This window comes from Staurois parvus, unplaced genomic scaffold (assembly GCF_062004578.1).
Source record: "Staurois parvus isolate SC_StPar_1 unplaced genomic scaffold, SC_StPar_1.0 ptg000473l, whole genome shotgun sequence".
Classification (NCBI taxonomy): Eukaryota; Metazoa; Chordata; class Amphibia; order Anura; family Ranidae; genus Staurois; species Staurois parvus.
This window is the reverse complement of record NW_028318269.1, coordinates 489,963-506,152: the sequence shown is the minus strand read 5'-3', so window position 1 is coordinate 506,152 and position 16,190 is coordinate 489,963. Positions and strand designations below refer to the sequence as shown.

The 16,190-nt window shown below is 39.5% G+C and overlaps 1 protein-coding gene across 1 annotated transcript in view; it reads left to right on the top strand.

Moving 5' to 3' along the window:
* CDH22 (cadherin 22) overlaps positions 1 to 16,190 on the top strand; it is a 542,246-nt gene that overhangs the window by 296,938 nt on the left and 229,118 nt on the right. The window contains exon 2 of the mRNA XM_089689403.1: positions 8,605 to 8,663. The gene's annotated coding sequence lies outside the window, so the exon portion shown is untranslated. The remainder of the gene's footprint in view (positions 1 to 8,604; positions 8,664 to 16,190) is intronic.

The window sequence follows — 16,190 nt, the reverse complement described above, 5'->3', positions numbered from 1 at the left end:
GAGGAGATCGAACGCTTTTTTAAGGAGAATGAGACAGGGGAGGTGTCAACAGCCACAGTGTGGGAGGCTCACAAAGCTTATATAAGAGGAATATTAATGGCGATTGGGGCTAGAAAGAAAAAAGAAAGAAGGGAGAAAATGAATGAGCTCTTAGAAGAAATAGATAAATTAGAACAAATACATAAGAATAGAATAACAAAAGAAATAGAGCTGAAGTTAAAAAAACAGAAGGAAGAACTGAAAGAAATGATAGAAGAGGAGAGGAGAAAAGTATATAATAGAGTTCTAAGTGAGAGATATAGATGGGGAGAAAGACCTGGAAAGTATCTGATGAGAGCCCTGAGGAAAAAGAAAAATAGAAATTATATAGAAAAAATAAAAGATGCTAAAGGAAACATGAAACACTCAAATAAAGATATCACCAAAGCCTTCATAGAATATTACAGGAAACTGTACAATATAAGCCCCTCGGAAAGTTCAGAAACTATAGACAGTGAGAAAAACCAGAAAAGAAAGAAATATTTGGAAATGGCTAGGTTATTAAAATTAAGTGAGGACCAACTAAACTCCCTAGACGCAGATATCTCACAGGAAGAAATAAAACTAGCATTAAAGGGGACAGTGTCGGGGAAAAGCCCAGGCCCAGATGGTTATACAGTGAGATACTATAAAAAATTTAGTGAAATCTTAGTACCAAAACTCAAAAACTACATGAATGCACTAGGTGGAGAGATGGAAGTAAGAAGAGAATCATTACAAGCCCAACTCGTGCTCATTCAGAAAGAGGGAAAAGATCCCTCTCAGTGTTCTAGCTATAGACCTATTTCACTACTGAACACAGACACTAAGTTGTACGCAAAGGTCCTAGCAAACAGATTGAAAGAGCTAATGCCTGGATGGATACATGAGGATCAGGTGGGCTTTGTTCCAGGGAGGGAAGGAAAAGATAATGGGGTACGATCATTGATGCTAATCCAAAAGAGTAAAAAGGGAAAAGAACCGGCGGTACTACTGTCTATAGATGCTGAAAAAGCGTTTGATAGGGTAAATTGGAGATTCATGATGGATACTCTGGAAGCTTTGGGAATCGGGCCTAGGATGAGAGAATGGATAGGAAAGCTGTACAGATACCCCTCGGTGGTCATTGGGGTAAATGGGGAGAGGTCAGAACCCATTGAGATGTCAAACGGAACAAGACAGGGATGCCCACTATCTCCATTGCTGTATGTTATATCTCTAGAACCTCTACTATCAACAATAAGACTGAATAGAGACGTAAAGGGAATCCGAATAGGAGATACGGAACATAAAGTTGCTGCCTTCGCAGACGACTTGTTGTTCTATGTAGGAAACCCCAGGATAACACTTCCAAACTTAATGAAGTCACTAAAGGAGTACGGAGAACTATCAAATTTAAAGATAAATCCAACAAAAACGGAGATTCTAAATATAAACATCTTAAAAAACGAAAAAGAAAGGATACAAAAAGAATTTCCCTTTAAATGGAAAGATAGAGATATAAAATATCTAGGAGTAAAACTCACAGCCTCACATAAACATCTATATAAACTAAACTATATTACACTGATAAATGAGATTAGAGATGAATTAAAAAGATTGGAGGGAGGAACCCCGACATGGATGGGCCGTATTAATCTGGTAAAAATGGTAATAGTACCAAAAATCATATATAGATATCAAATGATCCCAATTAAACTCCCAGAGATTTTCTTTAAAATAATTAAGAAATTGATAACAAGATACATATGGAGGAATAAAAAACCAAGACTGTCATACGAACTGCTAAGTAGGAGGAAAGAAAGAGGGGGTTTAGGGCTCCCAGACTTTAAAAGATATTACAAAGCGGTAATACTGGCAAGAACCATAGATTGGATATTTAATAATAAAAAAAGCTGGGTGAGAATAGAGAATGAACTCAGCGGAATAGACTTGGGAAGAATGATATGGGTACCAACACAGTATAGGGGTTTAAATGACAATGTAAATACATACACTTTGAATGTTTTAAAGATTTGGGATAACTTACACAGAAGTATGAAATGGACTTTTAATTCTACACTGATTCCACTAAAAAATACAGAGTTTTTCCCCCCAGGTAGAGAAGAAATAGGAGGGAAGTGGTTTAAAAAAGATAAGGTGCAATTAGGAGATATCTTGGTGGGAGATGAAATAGGAGCATATGGCGAATTGAAAAAAAAAGAGGGAGAGATTTTCACTAAATTAGACGAATGGCGGTATTTCCAATTGAGGTGTTTTGTCGGAAGTTTGCCAAGACCTTTAAGGACAAGAGACAATTGGAACTTGTTTGAAAAGACATTGGGAACACAAGGTGATGGGAAACACGGGACTGCTAGAATTTATAAAATACTCACTGAACTAGACACAAACACGAAACCAACATATTTAACAAAATGGGAAATGGATATGGGAGTTGTGATAGATGAGGAAAAGCAGAGGAGAATGTATAGATTAATTCACGAAAACGTCTCTATGAGAGAAGTAGAAATGAACTATAAGTGTTTGACAAGATGGCACATTTCACCAGTAGTAGAAAATAAGATGTGTGGAGAGAGTACACCGCTGTGTTGGAGGGGATGTGGAGAAATAGGCACAATATACCATATATGGTGGGGATGCCCAAAAATCCAGATATTCTGGACAACAATAATCCACTTAATAAGAAAATTGACAGAAATAGATATAAATCTAGACCCAGAAGTATGTATTTTGCACATCACGGATATAACGGTAAATAAATATAAAAAATCAGGGATATGGAACTATATAAATGCTGCAAAAGCCCTGATACCCAAGTTCTGGAGGCAAATAGAGGCACCAAAGGAAGAGGACTGGATTGAAAGAGTTGAGCAGATTAAAAAGATGGAAAGGCTGTGCCATACCCAAGAAGATAAGATGGAGGTTTATCATGGGAAATGGGAGAACTGGGAAAAAGCCAGATTATATATGAGGTGTAGGAAAGAATAAAGATAACAACAGAAAAATTCCACTTGTTGATATAAGAAGACGTAGAGAAAAGATAGAATAGGCAGAGGGGACATAGGGTGGGGGGTGGAGAAGGGGGGAAAAGGTTGCATAGAGTATATAAAGTAGAAATGTTGGTTAATATAATATTATAGAATATATTTTATATATATATATATATTTATATTGTGATGATGAAATGTAATTGAAATGGAAAATTAATAAATATTTGAATTATAAAAAAAATTTGGGTAAATTCAGCCTGCCCATACATTCCTGCTGAACCGGCCAAGATTCAAACTGTCTATGGCCGGCTTTGCTGGCTGGATCACCAGGTAGAAATAAAGGAAAAAGAAAACTAATATAGCCACCACATCTAAAAATTGGTAAGTTGCAATATTTTTTGTTTGTTTTTGGGTTTAATATTGCTTTAAAGAGTGTGTATAGTAAAAATGTTATTTTTAAATTTTGGATAGAGTGATGAAAGATTATAACCTCCTGACAGTTTATTTATTCCTGTCTATGTCCTGTTAAGGAGTAAAAGAAGTAACAGGAAATCTGTACAAAGTGATTGAAATTCCCCTTTTTAACTGGTGTACCTTACCTCTAGCTCTGGTGACAGCTGCAAAATGCTGAATTCCCATCACTTTCTGTCTCAGTGACTATGGTCACCAGAACAAACAGATGACTGAATCAACCTAGCAGGGGCACAGACAGCAATCAAATTTGACAGAGTTTCTAACCCTTCCCTACTCTATCCAAAAAAGGAAAAATTAGATTTTTCTGTACAAACCCTTAAAGGGGCATTTTAGCTGCTGGCAAGCTGCATAGTAGTGAATGAGGCCTATTGTTTAACTATTGATCAAAACTAAAATGTAACAGAGATAAGAGGTTCAGTAGCTAAAAGAGAATAAAACACTCTAAGCAAGAACTTTTTCTTCTATTATCCTTTTATATGGGCTGTGTTTGATTCATCCATTTTTTCCCTCTCATTGCCCAGTATGGGTTAGAAACTGCAGAGATAACAGGACGATCATAGAAAAAGCTCCAGCTAGAGACCTGTTTGCCCCAGAGGGTCTGTGCTGTAACTGCTGTGCTAGAAGAGATACATTCATTTGTTTCCTCCTGTATTGGATGATAAATAATTCAAGCTTAACGCCAAATCTTTGATTAAAATCTCCTGTCCCATGATAGAGAATTTCAGATGGGTAATTTTTCTACAGAGACATAATTCACTTGGGGTACTCTGAATAATGGGATTTCTCCTATAACTGAGTGTACAAGATATACAGATATGCCTATAAGCTTATATATAATTGTGATTTAGAGTGACTTGTCTTAAAAAGATTTTTAAGTACATAGATACGTAGTTTTTTACTGACTTTTAGTATTGGTGTATTATTACAGTGCCAAGACACCTACTACAGTGATGGTACTAAAGTAGTAGTACCATTTGAAGCTTATATCACAACATTGTCAAATTCAAGTTGAAATAAAGCAAAAACTAAATCTTTTAGAGGGATATTAATTTTTTTTTTAACTGTTACTCAAAATAGTTCACGTAGTTTTGTGTGGAGGGAGACAGTGGCAGTCACTGGTTTAGGAGCAAGGCACAGACCATGTATGAGTAAGTAAGGTGGGTCTGCTAATGGAACCATGGCTTACTCGATGTTGCCAGTTTCTGTGGTACAGAGACATTATAGAAAATGCAAACTCATCAAAGTCTTTAGCTCTGATTGGCTAAACCAAGACTAGGTTATACCAGCTGACGTCCCATTATTGCAGACCTATAGACTTGACCCTCCCAAGAAGGACCATGTTATGAAAGTGGTCTTTATAGTGTCACTGCCTTGCTGACCTGAAATGCTGCAGAATCACACTGGCTAGTGAAGGAGTGACATTTTAACATTTTGCTGTTCCACCCAGAAAGGCAGCAACCCCATTGGGATAGACAGGTGGTGTCAGGAATGTGTAACTTTCCTCTTCCAGGGGAGCTGCTGGTCTCATTCTAGCATCCTGGTTTAGGCTGAACTGCACTCTCCCTGTCTGCCTGTCCATCTGCAGGGTGATCGGTGTAGACCCAGCCTCTGAATGGAGTCTAAAATGGTTTTAAGCCTGCCAAGCCCTCAGCATCATGCCTGTGATAGTGTTTGCAACACGTGATTCAAGCTCCCTGTTTATCTACCTTGTTCCCATGCCTTGACCTTCACCTTCACCCAATCCCTGCCCTGCCAGCTAGTTTAGATTTCCTTGTTATTGACCTTAAATTGGACTTTGGATTACTTTCTGAACTGCCTTTTTGACCACGGTTTTGACCCTCTGTGCTTTCTGAACATTGCCTGCCCTGAACCCAGACTGCCACTGGATCATTCTGCCTTTCTGTGAACCGCAAGTACCTGTTTGATGTGCTTAGTTGCTCCTGTCCTGGTGTGATAGCCACGAACTAAAGCATTGTGTATAAGACTTGTGTGTAACCGAGTACCAATAGGCCTGCCTGCCTGCCTTATTTTAATGGTGACAGGAACACAGAGCCAGCTATTGTGTCTGACCCCCATCGCTAGGGGTAGGCATGACAGGTGATCTGTTAGGGGACATATTGCTTGTGAATTTGCTCTTCTGGCATAAGTCTTAGGTACACATTCTCTGCTCTTGATGTTCTCAAAACCCTTAAATAGCCTAAGGTTTTGGCAAGCCCTACAGTGAAGTGAATTTACAGCTCCAGTAAGTTCTGTCTGGCTTCCTGATTGCACTCACCTGAGCTCAAAGTATTTGTACCTTCTGAAGAGGGCCATATTGAAGGCCCCATCATTGGCTAATTATTCTCCTTAGACAAAAAAGTAACTGCTCGTTCTAGGCTACTTAGATTTGTGGAGGCCACAGTTTGTGTTAGTCTACTCCCTTTCAAAAAGGATTTAGTAATGTGCATTTTTTCTATTAAAGTGATTATTTTTGGGTGCTTGGGGTCAATTTTAGATCAGAAAATAAGCAAACCATAGAATATGGATCCAATGCAATTTTATTAATCCAAAGACTTTAGTCCATCTGGACATTAGTACAGACAAAGATGAAAAAATGTCACAAACCAATGATCAGTTCACACTTAGCACAGTTCTTTCTAAAGATTCCAGAGATACATTTTTGTATGATAGCATAGCTGGTCTTCAGGCCCCAAAAGCACAGGCCTGATTGCAGTTATAATGTCTGTTCCTTCAACCGATCTTCACCCCAATCTTTCTTTTCAGAATTAGGTGCTGAAATTCTACACCATCAAACAAGTAGGTGATGCAAAAGGGGAACATTACAGGAAGTGCGTCTTGCACTGCATCTTTGCCTCAAAGATGAATTTTAGGCAAACAGAAAACTATACAGATGAAATACAAAAATATGAGCTGTTTTACCTGCCAATTTGTCCATCCATTCCTGAGGTTTACACAGCTCTCCAGACAACCCAATCAGTTGAGATACACTCCTTACAGTTATGAATACAGTTATGTCCTGTCCCTCCCTCTTCTGTCTAGTGCTACTATAAAGAAGAATGCGTAACAATGTATACCAAGCTTACCTGTGTACCACAATGATGTAGTGCTTTTTCAAAGTAACCAAATAATTATATTATGATCAATCCTATATGTGCAGCAACTACATACAAAATAATAAATAATAATGTCTACAAAGTCTCTTCAATTCCCTTGTGTAATATTCCTATGCTTTCAGCACCACTAAGTGCTCATGAAATCATCCACAACTTCTTGTGACCGCTACTGGATGTGCTCTCACCTCGACCCTATGACCTTACATATCATGCAGGGTCATAGCTTGTGTCCTCCTCTGTGGACTAGTATTGACTCTGTGCTGTCCCTGGTGGTCCTCACTGGTGGTAGATTCCCTCTTTTGGTCTCCAATTTTAATCCTATTCCTCCTTCCAATATTGATGGTCCTCTCCCTTTAAGGCATTCTCCACTGCTCAGCAACACATTAAAAAATGTTAAAATGTGTTTTATTCTTTTTAAAAATGCATTTCCCATATGCAGAATCACACTCACATTGTTAAGGTGCTACATTGCACCAAATACAGCCAATTTAACATACAGTATATAAAATCCTCTGTTTAAATATTAGCGGTTCTCAATGTGTTTTTACCACTCTTCTGCACTTTCCCGAGCATTGTGACATCATCCAACAAGCCCCACACCTACGCGTTTCATCACAGGGTCACATGACTTCATAAGGGGGAATTCACTAAAATGTCCTTTTTTACTCACTTAAAGCTGAGGTCACCTGATACTCAAAATGAGTCTTCTCTGATATTCTGTTTAGCAATGGTGACATCAGTGCAAGGGAATTGTCTGGGACTGGCCAGCATGGGTACATTTGCAGTGCGGGATTTACTGTCCCCCGTATCCAGAAACTTCACTAGTGACGGGATGTGGATGGCAGATTAAAATGATATTAAACTGTTTCTTAAATCACTTTCAGCAGCTGATTCAGTCTTACTGCGTATACAGCTTCTTTATCTTTTAACCCTTGCCTATTTTTCTGTCTAAGCTGGTACCATGATGATTGCCTCAGGTTTCCTGTTTCAGGGTGGCTCCTTTCTCTTGCAGTGTCATATGGAGCCACCCTTGCATGCAGGGACTAGAGTTGTGTCTCCCTACACTGTGTGCATCAACAGAAACACACAGCCCCATAGCCTAGGATTTCAAATTACTTCCCTGCTCCTCCCCCTCCTTTCTCCAAGATAACAGACAGATTGGAGACCACGCAGTCCGGTGTTAATGTTTTCCTGTAAAGACTGGAAATTCAGAGAAGCAGCACTTAGAGCAGAAGCCAGCAGCATTAAAAGACTGCAGATGCTGAGAAAATAATTTTACCAAATAGTTTACTGATGAATGTCTATTTTATGCTCAAAGTGGTAAATTAAAAAAATTTGGAGGATTTAATACTAGTTTACAGTGAGTATATTTTTCTTCACGTACTTATTTAGGAAAGATGATGCTGTTGTTCATTGCACCAACTACTTACTTTCTCCTTGAATAACTATGCAAACCCAGGTGCATTGTATGCGTAGCCCATGCTGATGAAGTCCAGCTCTGCCTAAGTATTTCTATCCAAGGATGCCAAATCTTACAGCTGCTGTTGCTGTCATTATCTAGTGTAATATCTGTGAGCGATAAATGGATTTGTCATCTGGTCTGCAGGACCCAGGCATTTCTGGTTCTCTAAATACACTAAAGCATGGGAACTCTGACATTTTTTCTGGGATTCATTTATTTATATAGTACATATATTCCTATAAATATGAATTATTTATATGTTTTGTGTATGTGAGAGAATGATGTAATAAATTACGTTCCAGTACACCTATAACAAGGCAAAATGTTCTTCTAAACATTCTTCATCACAGTTTAAATGCATTTCAAACACTCTTCTTCCAACTCAAAATGCGATGCTTGGGGACCTGAGAATAGTCTGCTGTCAATTACTGGCTAATGTTATAAAGCAGTTTATTGTGCACTCACAAATGGGCTGATGTATGAAAATTGTGTTAACAGGAACATTTCCTGACAACCTTACCAATCAGAATTCTTGTTTCATTTATAGGCTTGGAAAGCAGAAATGGCAGTTGGACGCTAATTTTATTTCTGACAGTTGGACTTCAGGTAAATATAAGAACACCAATTAATGAAGCTCTTAATGATAAATACATCAATAAATGCATTTTTTACTTATTGCATACAGTGTAAGTACCAGAATATCAACCTTTGGCAATCCAGTACAACAGAGCTAAGACAGAGAGGGAGAAGCAGTACAAGGAGCTAGTCAATTATGCTGCAGTACAAGGAGCAAGCTAACACAAAGAGAGAGCAGAGTAACAAAGAGATGAGCTAATTTGTCTGCTGCTTTCCCTTTCAATGTCATGTCATAGACTAGGGGAGGGACAAGACATGTAAGTGTTGGGCAACTACATCCGAGACAAATCAGGTCTACTCTCTTGCCAGAAAGGGCTTTGCTGAGTAAATTTCAGGATTGGGTGGGCAGAAATACAAATAGTTTTGCAGGTAAAACAGCATACTATCTGTATTTCATTTGTGTATTTAGCGGTTTTCCTAGAGTTCAGCTTTCAAGCTAATCTCTGGCCACATTCTTACTCTCTCACTCTCCTCTAACTAAGATTAATTTAAAAACTAAACTAAAAGCCCATTTTCCTTATCTGAATCTTTGCTCACGTAATGCTTGAGGTCCTTATTCTTTCATCTTCTGGACTGTAGTAGGAAGGTCCTTCTTATGATGCCCCCATCCATACCTGAATGACATAAACACTTGCCATTGGCTATCTAGGGTCCTCTCAGGCTCCAGAAAACTGTAGCAGTATAAAGACATCATAATATGGGGCAGCAACATGAAAAGTGGCAGTTGGCCTGGACTCCATCATTCGATCATTGGTCTTCACTCACGGAAGGGATGCTGCAGAGGATTAGATTATGACAGAACTACATGGGTACAAAAATGAAGAAAAAACATCTTTAGAGGGTGTTTGGGAGGGAGAAACAGACTGAAAATGGAGCAATCAGAAGGTAAAGATAAGCGGCTAGGGCAGTAAATAGGTAAATCTGTTACTTTGACATAATAATGGTCTAGAAAAGATAAAATATTAAATAAATGTATTTTTTATTTTTTTAGAAAATAATATTATGTGATTTTCTGTATTAGTTCAATGCGGCAGCATGTTATGAGATATGTGTACACTTTTTAGATTTTATGAGTTACACTTATACATTCACAGCGCAGTTTGTTTTTGAGGGTTTTATACTTTAAAATATTTTTTAAATCTGTTACTTTGCCCTGTGTTGATAGATCAAAGGTAGGCAATAAAACTGAACCATTGGTACCTGAAAAATGATTTGTAATACAACTGAACTGGCCTTTGTTCTGAAAATATTACCCCATGCTAATTCTTTATACTGGTTCCTATTGGTGTTCTAGAATTGGATGTCTGGTTGCAGACTGGTGACACAGGCACTGGTGTGCGGGAGGAACTCAGAAATACATTCTCCATCCACTAACTACCATTATATGGTCTGTGTATCTGATGTTGCTGTACACAAGATATGGGGGCGTAGTAACGACTGCACGGTTCTGACTTTTTGGGGCCTCAACATTCTTCTACTGCTCTTCATAGACTGTAAACAGGGCAAACTTGTAGTGTATTCAGATACAAATCCTTGGAATTTAAAGGTATTAAACACATTTTGCAACATGTAGAAAAAAATGCTTTTACTTGGGTGGTTAAACATCAACTTAAGGCTGATCCCATGTTTGATGCCCTCTTTACCAGCTCCCTCCTTCACCGTCTTTACCCATTCCCTAACTACCTACCATATTGTCCGCCTTTCCTTTTTGTGCAACTTCATGAGCTTTTCTATGTGGGACATGGATTGGCCTGCCAATGAGACCTATGTCATCTTGCACTGTTCTATTCATCTTGATATTAATGACTTTTACCCTCATTTTGCTATGACCCACCTCTTGGCAGGTCAAATAGGTTTTTTTTTAATACAGTATATACTGTAATATGTTTCAGCTATTGTTAATATTCTGTATATTATACTGTTGGTATCAAAATGCAAACCAAAACCCAAAAACAACTGAACCATGAAAAAAGACTAATGCTGGCCATTGCTGGCTAGATTTTTCTTATTACAGGGTGGGTAGAGGAATTTGTAATGAGGCAGCCGCAGCATCCGGCGATAATTCTCCCCGCGCCCGGGTTAAAATTGATGTCCACTTTTGTTGAGCTGGGTGCTGCTGCCAATTCAGCATATAGAGTAATACAGTATATACTATATATATATATATATATATATATATATATATATATATATATATATATATAAGTGTTGAATTAACAAGTTAGGTTATCATTCTAGATAAAGAACCCTGTAAAGTAACAATCTTGGAAGACTTAAAAGGTTTCTGCTAAGTTAAGTTATTGGTCCTTTGAGCACCTTGTAGGTCATCAGCCTTTAACATTTTCTACCTGTCACCAAACCAAAGCCACGCACACAAGCCCCTGCAAGTGACATGAATACTGTCTGTCTTCCAGTAACTTCTAGTTAGTTAAAATAGACTAACATACTAGACATGCTTTTCTGTCAGCCACGTCCCTTCTCTAATAAGTGACATTCCCAACTTCAAACGTTTTGCCTCTAGTGAACAATATTCCTCTCCAGTCAATGATGAATTCTGCTCCGCGGGGAAGATCAAACCAGCAACCCTCTGCAGCTCAGTGCTTTCTGCTGTCTGGTGAGTGCCAGACCACAAAGTGATATGCCCTCCAATTTAGAGAGCTTCTCATATTTAATGAGCATTTCATCATGGTGTGAGCAAACCTAGTACCACCATGGGGATCTGGTTCTCTGTTTAAAACAGATGGAAACACTCCCTGTAGGCAAAAGATGGGTTAATTATTAGAAAAGAAATAATAATCCTTGGCAAGAAATTAATAGTCAGTATTCAGACAGGAAATTAAATGCTGGAGATGATGGGCTTTCTAGGGAAAGAAAGAAGTTGGTAGTGCTTGGGCTAAATGGATAGCTTGTAGTGTCATCTAAGGGGCTATAACCTTCTAATCTGAATTGCATGTTAACATAATATACTACACTAAGCGGCCAGGATGTATGAAGCATGTAGGGAAATTTAATGCGCTCAAAGCCATTACTGGATAAGGATCACTTTTAACCCAGAGTACACCAAACCCATACACATACTGTATTGTATGTCTAGTCAAAGCATTTTTTTTTTATTTTTTGATATTGTAGTCAAGGATTAGAATCTGTTGGATCTACCATTACTTACTATCTAACAGAGCTGATAGCAGTATAAACCCAAGCTTCAATCCATTCCAGTTTTATACAAAACTGAAAAAAGTATTGGGTCACACTTTAAAGTATATTTGTAGCCTTTTTTAAACTAGGAAAAACCTAAAAACTCTTTGCAGTTTTTTTCAAGGTAGAGACTTTGAAAGCAAGTTAGTGCACAAGCTATGGGCATAAGAAAATCCATAACCTCCCCCTACCACCCTCAAGGAGCTCCTCAGCCTGAGAGATTTAACCGCACCTTATTGAACATGTTAGGAACCCTGCCCTCTGAAAAGAAGCAGCACTGGGGCAACCACATTGCCACCATCGTCCACGCCTATAATAGCACCACAAATGATGCCACTGGGTACTCCCCCTACAGACTGATGTTTGGAAGAAAAGCTCGACTACAGGTTGATTTGGCGTTTGGCACCTCCTTAGATCACACAACCTTAACTTCCTTGAAGGATATGTCGTTAGGCTATGAAAGAACCTAAAGCAGGCTTATGAGAAAGCAGTGGAGAAAGCTAAAGTTAGAGAACAGAGGAACAAAAAGAATTTTGCTTTAAAAGTAAGGATGCAGGACCTTCAACCAGGAGATCATGTACTCTAAGGAACCTAGGGGTGCCTGAGAAGCACAAGTTGGCAGACTGCTGGCAAATCCAGCCTTACATCATCTGCAAGCAACTCCCTAGGCTACCAGTATGCAAAAGTTGTCCTGAGGAAAATACCGGCCCTCTGAAAATGTGGCATCAAAATCATCTGCTCCCTCTTTCTAGTGCCTCCAGGGTGCCCCAGCTTATGGCCCCTCAGAATGATGAACCATTATCTCTCCGAACAAGGTCACGAAGACGAAGGCGGAGAAATCAACCAGTAGTAGTGATGAAGAAGAGATAGTGCCCTACTGGCTATGGCCAGACACTCAAAACACTGTTACCAGTAGTCATGCAGCTTAGGAGGAAGGAGGAGGGTCCTTGAGTTCAGAAGTAGAGATTCTACTTCCACCTGAAAGGGCTGATGAGATTAAAATCAAGATAGTTAGCCCATCAAATGAAATGGGGATAGAAGATCTGATCTGTTTCAATGACGACAACCTTATCCAACCCAGATTTGGTAGTCTTCCTACAGTCGAAAGCACATTTGCAAATGTTGAGTTGGATGAAAGGATGGAATATTTTGAGGGAGGAGTCCATGCAAGCCCTGTCTTTGAAAACACTAAACTTTCTCTTGCTGAGTTAGAGTGAGCCCAGCCGTCTTCAGAGTCTCATTGTTGCAGTGATGCTAGAAGTCCAGATATAGACTCCTCTGTGCTGGGAGACCCCTCATCAATTCAACTGAGGCAAAACATAAACCCACCCAAAAGACTAACCTATAATGTATTAGGAGAGAATTCAGATGAACTAATACCTACCATCAAACGGCAAGACCCTGTGCCAGACCACTCTACCATTAATTGGGTAGGAGGTGACCTTGACTTGCCCTCTGACACTCTTGGGTGGGCCATGGCAATAGCCCTGGTTTTTCAACAGCTTGACTGTGAGTCAATGGGAGGTATATATGAATGGCTTCAACAAAACAAAAAGTATGCCAGCTGTTGTTGAACTTAAGCTATGGTTGATGTTATTATGATTTGTGTGTGTAGCTTTATTCGTTGAAATAATGCTTAGTAACGTTCCTGCCTCTTTGTGAACCAAAGATTTCAAGCGGGAGAGGATGTAGCCCAGTGCTGGCTAACTTACCTGGGCCAATGCAAGACATTTATATATAAGAACTATGCTGAGCTAGAGCTCCCTCTAGTGTTTAGCTGCGATAGTGAAATATTGTTCAGAGGCGCAGAAAGAGCCAAGCATAGTGGAATGAGCAGGGGATTGTGGGACATGTAGTTCAGAAGGCTAGATTTGCAGAGGGACCAATACTGTGGTGAACTACAAGTTCCAGCTGGCTGGAAGAGCAAGTGGAATGCTGGGAAGGATATATAAATCAGACCTGGAAGAAGTGCTTTCTCTTGGGACCACGGGCTAAAGCTGAGAGGATAGACCCGGCTGCTTGTGAGAGTTTAGTAGGCTGTGCAGTCTGGATGGGGTGGTGCATCTTTAGTGGGAGAGTTACATACCTACAAGCAGATCACCCATCCCAGCTTCTTGTTGGCAGAGTGACTGTCCAGAGCTGGTTAGCATCACTGCCACAGTTACAGCGGAGTCCCAGTGTTGCATAGGGATAGGCCTGAGGCCCCTAAGCAGGTGCAGATTCTGCAGGAGCCCTTCCAGGACATCCTGAATCCCTTGAGCTGCTGTGTCATCAGGATTGGCAAGCGGGCCGAAACCCACACTGTGTACACTCTTTACTAGGGACACTGCTTGCACAGGGACAGACTGACCATTTGGAAACTGAAGTGAGGCATCCAAATAAACCCAGTAGAACTCTAATGCGTATGAGCCAAAGCCTTAGTTATAGCTACAACTTAGGCTTCAGCAGAACACCTTAACGTTCTGTTGGGTTTATTTGGATTTCCCAGATCGTGTTTTTTTTAACAAGTATTTTGAGGGCTTGTTATCAGATGCTAGCTCTTTTCAAATTTACACTCCCCTGTGGCTACACAGACAGTGATAACAGCCTAAGAGGGATTGTAACCTCTCAACACTATATCCAAAACTAAACTAAATAGTTTGCTCTTTAGACACACTATCATTATTATGTCGTACAAATCCATGAGAATAATGGGCTGTCATACAAATATTTGCTTTTAGCCAAACAGATTTTGCTAAAACAGAATATTTTATGCTACAATTACCTGTAATACCTTACATCAAATAACCCATATCCAATGACTACTGATATAAAAAAGATCTAGCATTGTGATTATATTTAAAAAGGAATGCTATCTGTTAACCCTAGTTATCCTAATAATTTGACATACAAGGGTAGGGCCTTTGTATTGGTTTGCATTTTCTGTGTAATGTGTATTCTGGGGTTGCCTGTATTATACTCAGACTGCATACAGTATGTAACACCGGATGGGTCCTTTACATTTGTCCTGCACAGGTTGCAGTAAGGGGTGAGCCCGCAAATAAGAGGTCTAGGTCTTGGCCAGCCCATCAAGCCAGTCAGTAGAGAGGGATGTGTGCCCAGAACCAGGGGCAGACTGACAACTCATGGGGCCCCCGGGCAATAGGGGATCATGGGGCCCCTGTGTCCTTGCCCAAACTCAAAAAAGCCTATGAAAAAGGTACCAGGGGCATCTCATGGGGCCCCCTACTGACCCCGGGCCCTCGGGCAGTGCCCGAGTTTCCAAATGGTCAGTCCGCCCCTGCCCAGAACAGTGCCACTGTGAGCCAAGCACTAAGCTGAGAGCCTTCTATGGGGCTGCTGCCACTAATTGCAAGGAGTGAAGACGTGCTTTAAAGTGCTTTTGGTGCATGTCCTGTGGGTAGAGACCATGTGTACCTGCAGAAGGAGCTGGGCTGAGGAGTTTCTAATGAAAGCCCAGTAGGGAGCGCTGCTAAATGCCACACAATGCTGCTCTGACCTTTTTTCTGCTGTTCCAGTATCAAGTAGGGACACTAGTTATGATGACCTGGGGGTCCCCAAGGAATTCACTTAATTTACAGGGATTTTCTCTCATTTGCTGTTTTGCTATGGGACAGAAAATGAATGGAAATCTCTGCAATGGGACACAGATGGAGCAAAAAAAATGAGACACGGATTATAACCTTCCCTTGCTCTATCCAAAATGAAAAAAAGTTCTGCCTATAGTTCTACTTTAAGGTAAAAAATGTTTAGGCTTTAGAGCGACTTTAAATTAAAGATTGTTTTTTTAGATATAGAGGTGTGTCTCCCACATTAAACAATTGTCTCCTTCTTTAGAAAAAAAAATTGAGGCCCGCTTGAGCCATTAACCAAACTCTTCTCTCATCTGATACCCCAAGGACCCTTAACAATTTTAATCAATTCAGAGGAAGCTGTTTATTTTTGTGCTATAGTATAATAACAGTATATAATCTAAGTATGCTCCTTGAATAAGCACTAAGTGGTGGGGTTTCAAATTTAAAATTTTCTACTTTTTTGTTCTTTTATTTCAACAGAGGGTGTTTTTTTAGGGTAATTTAGTTTATTTAATTTAGTGTTCTTTGTATCTGTTTTTTTTACCGTTTTTATGTATTTGTTATATGTTTACTTTCACTTTCATTTTTTTATGTTACTTTTTTCCTTTTCAGTGAAACAATCAGGCTATTAGGGTCAGAACAGATCTAGGAGTAGATTCTGTAACCCTCAAGTGTCTTTTACAGTCTACTATTTGTAAAAAAATATATATAATAATGAATGTATTTA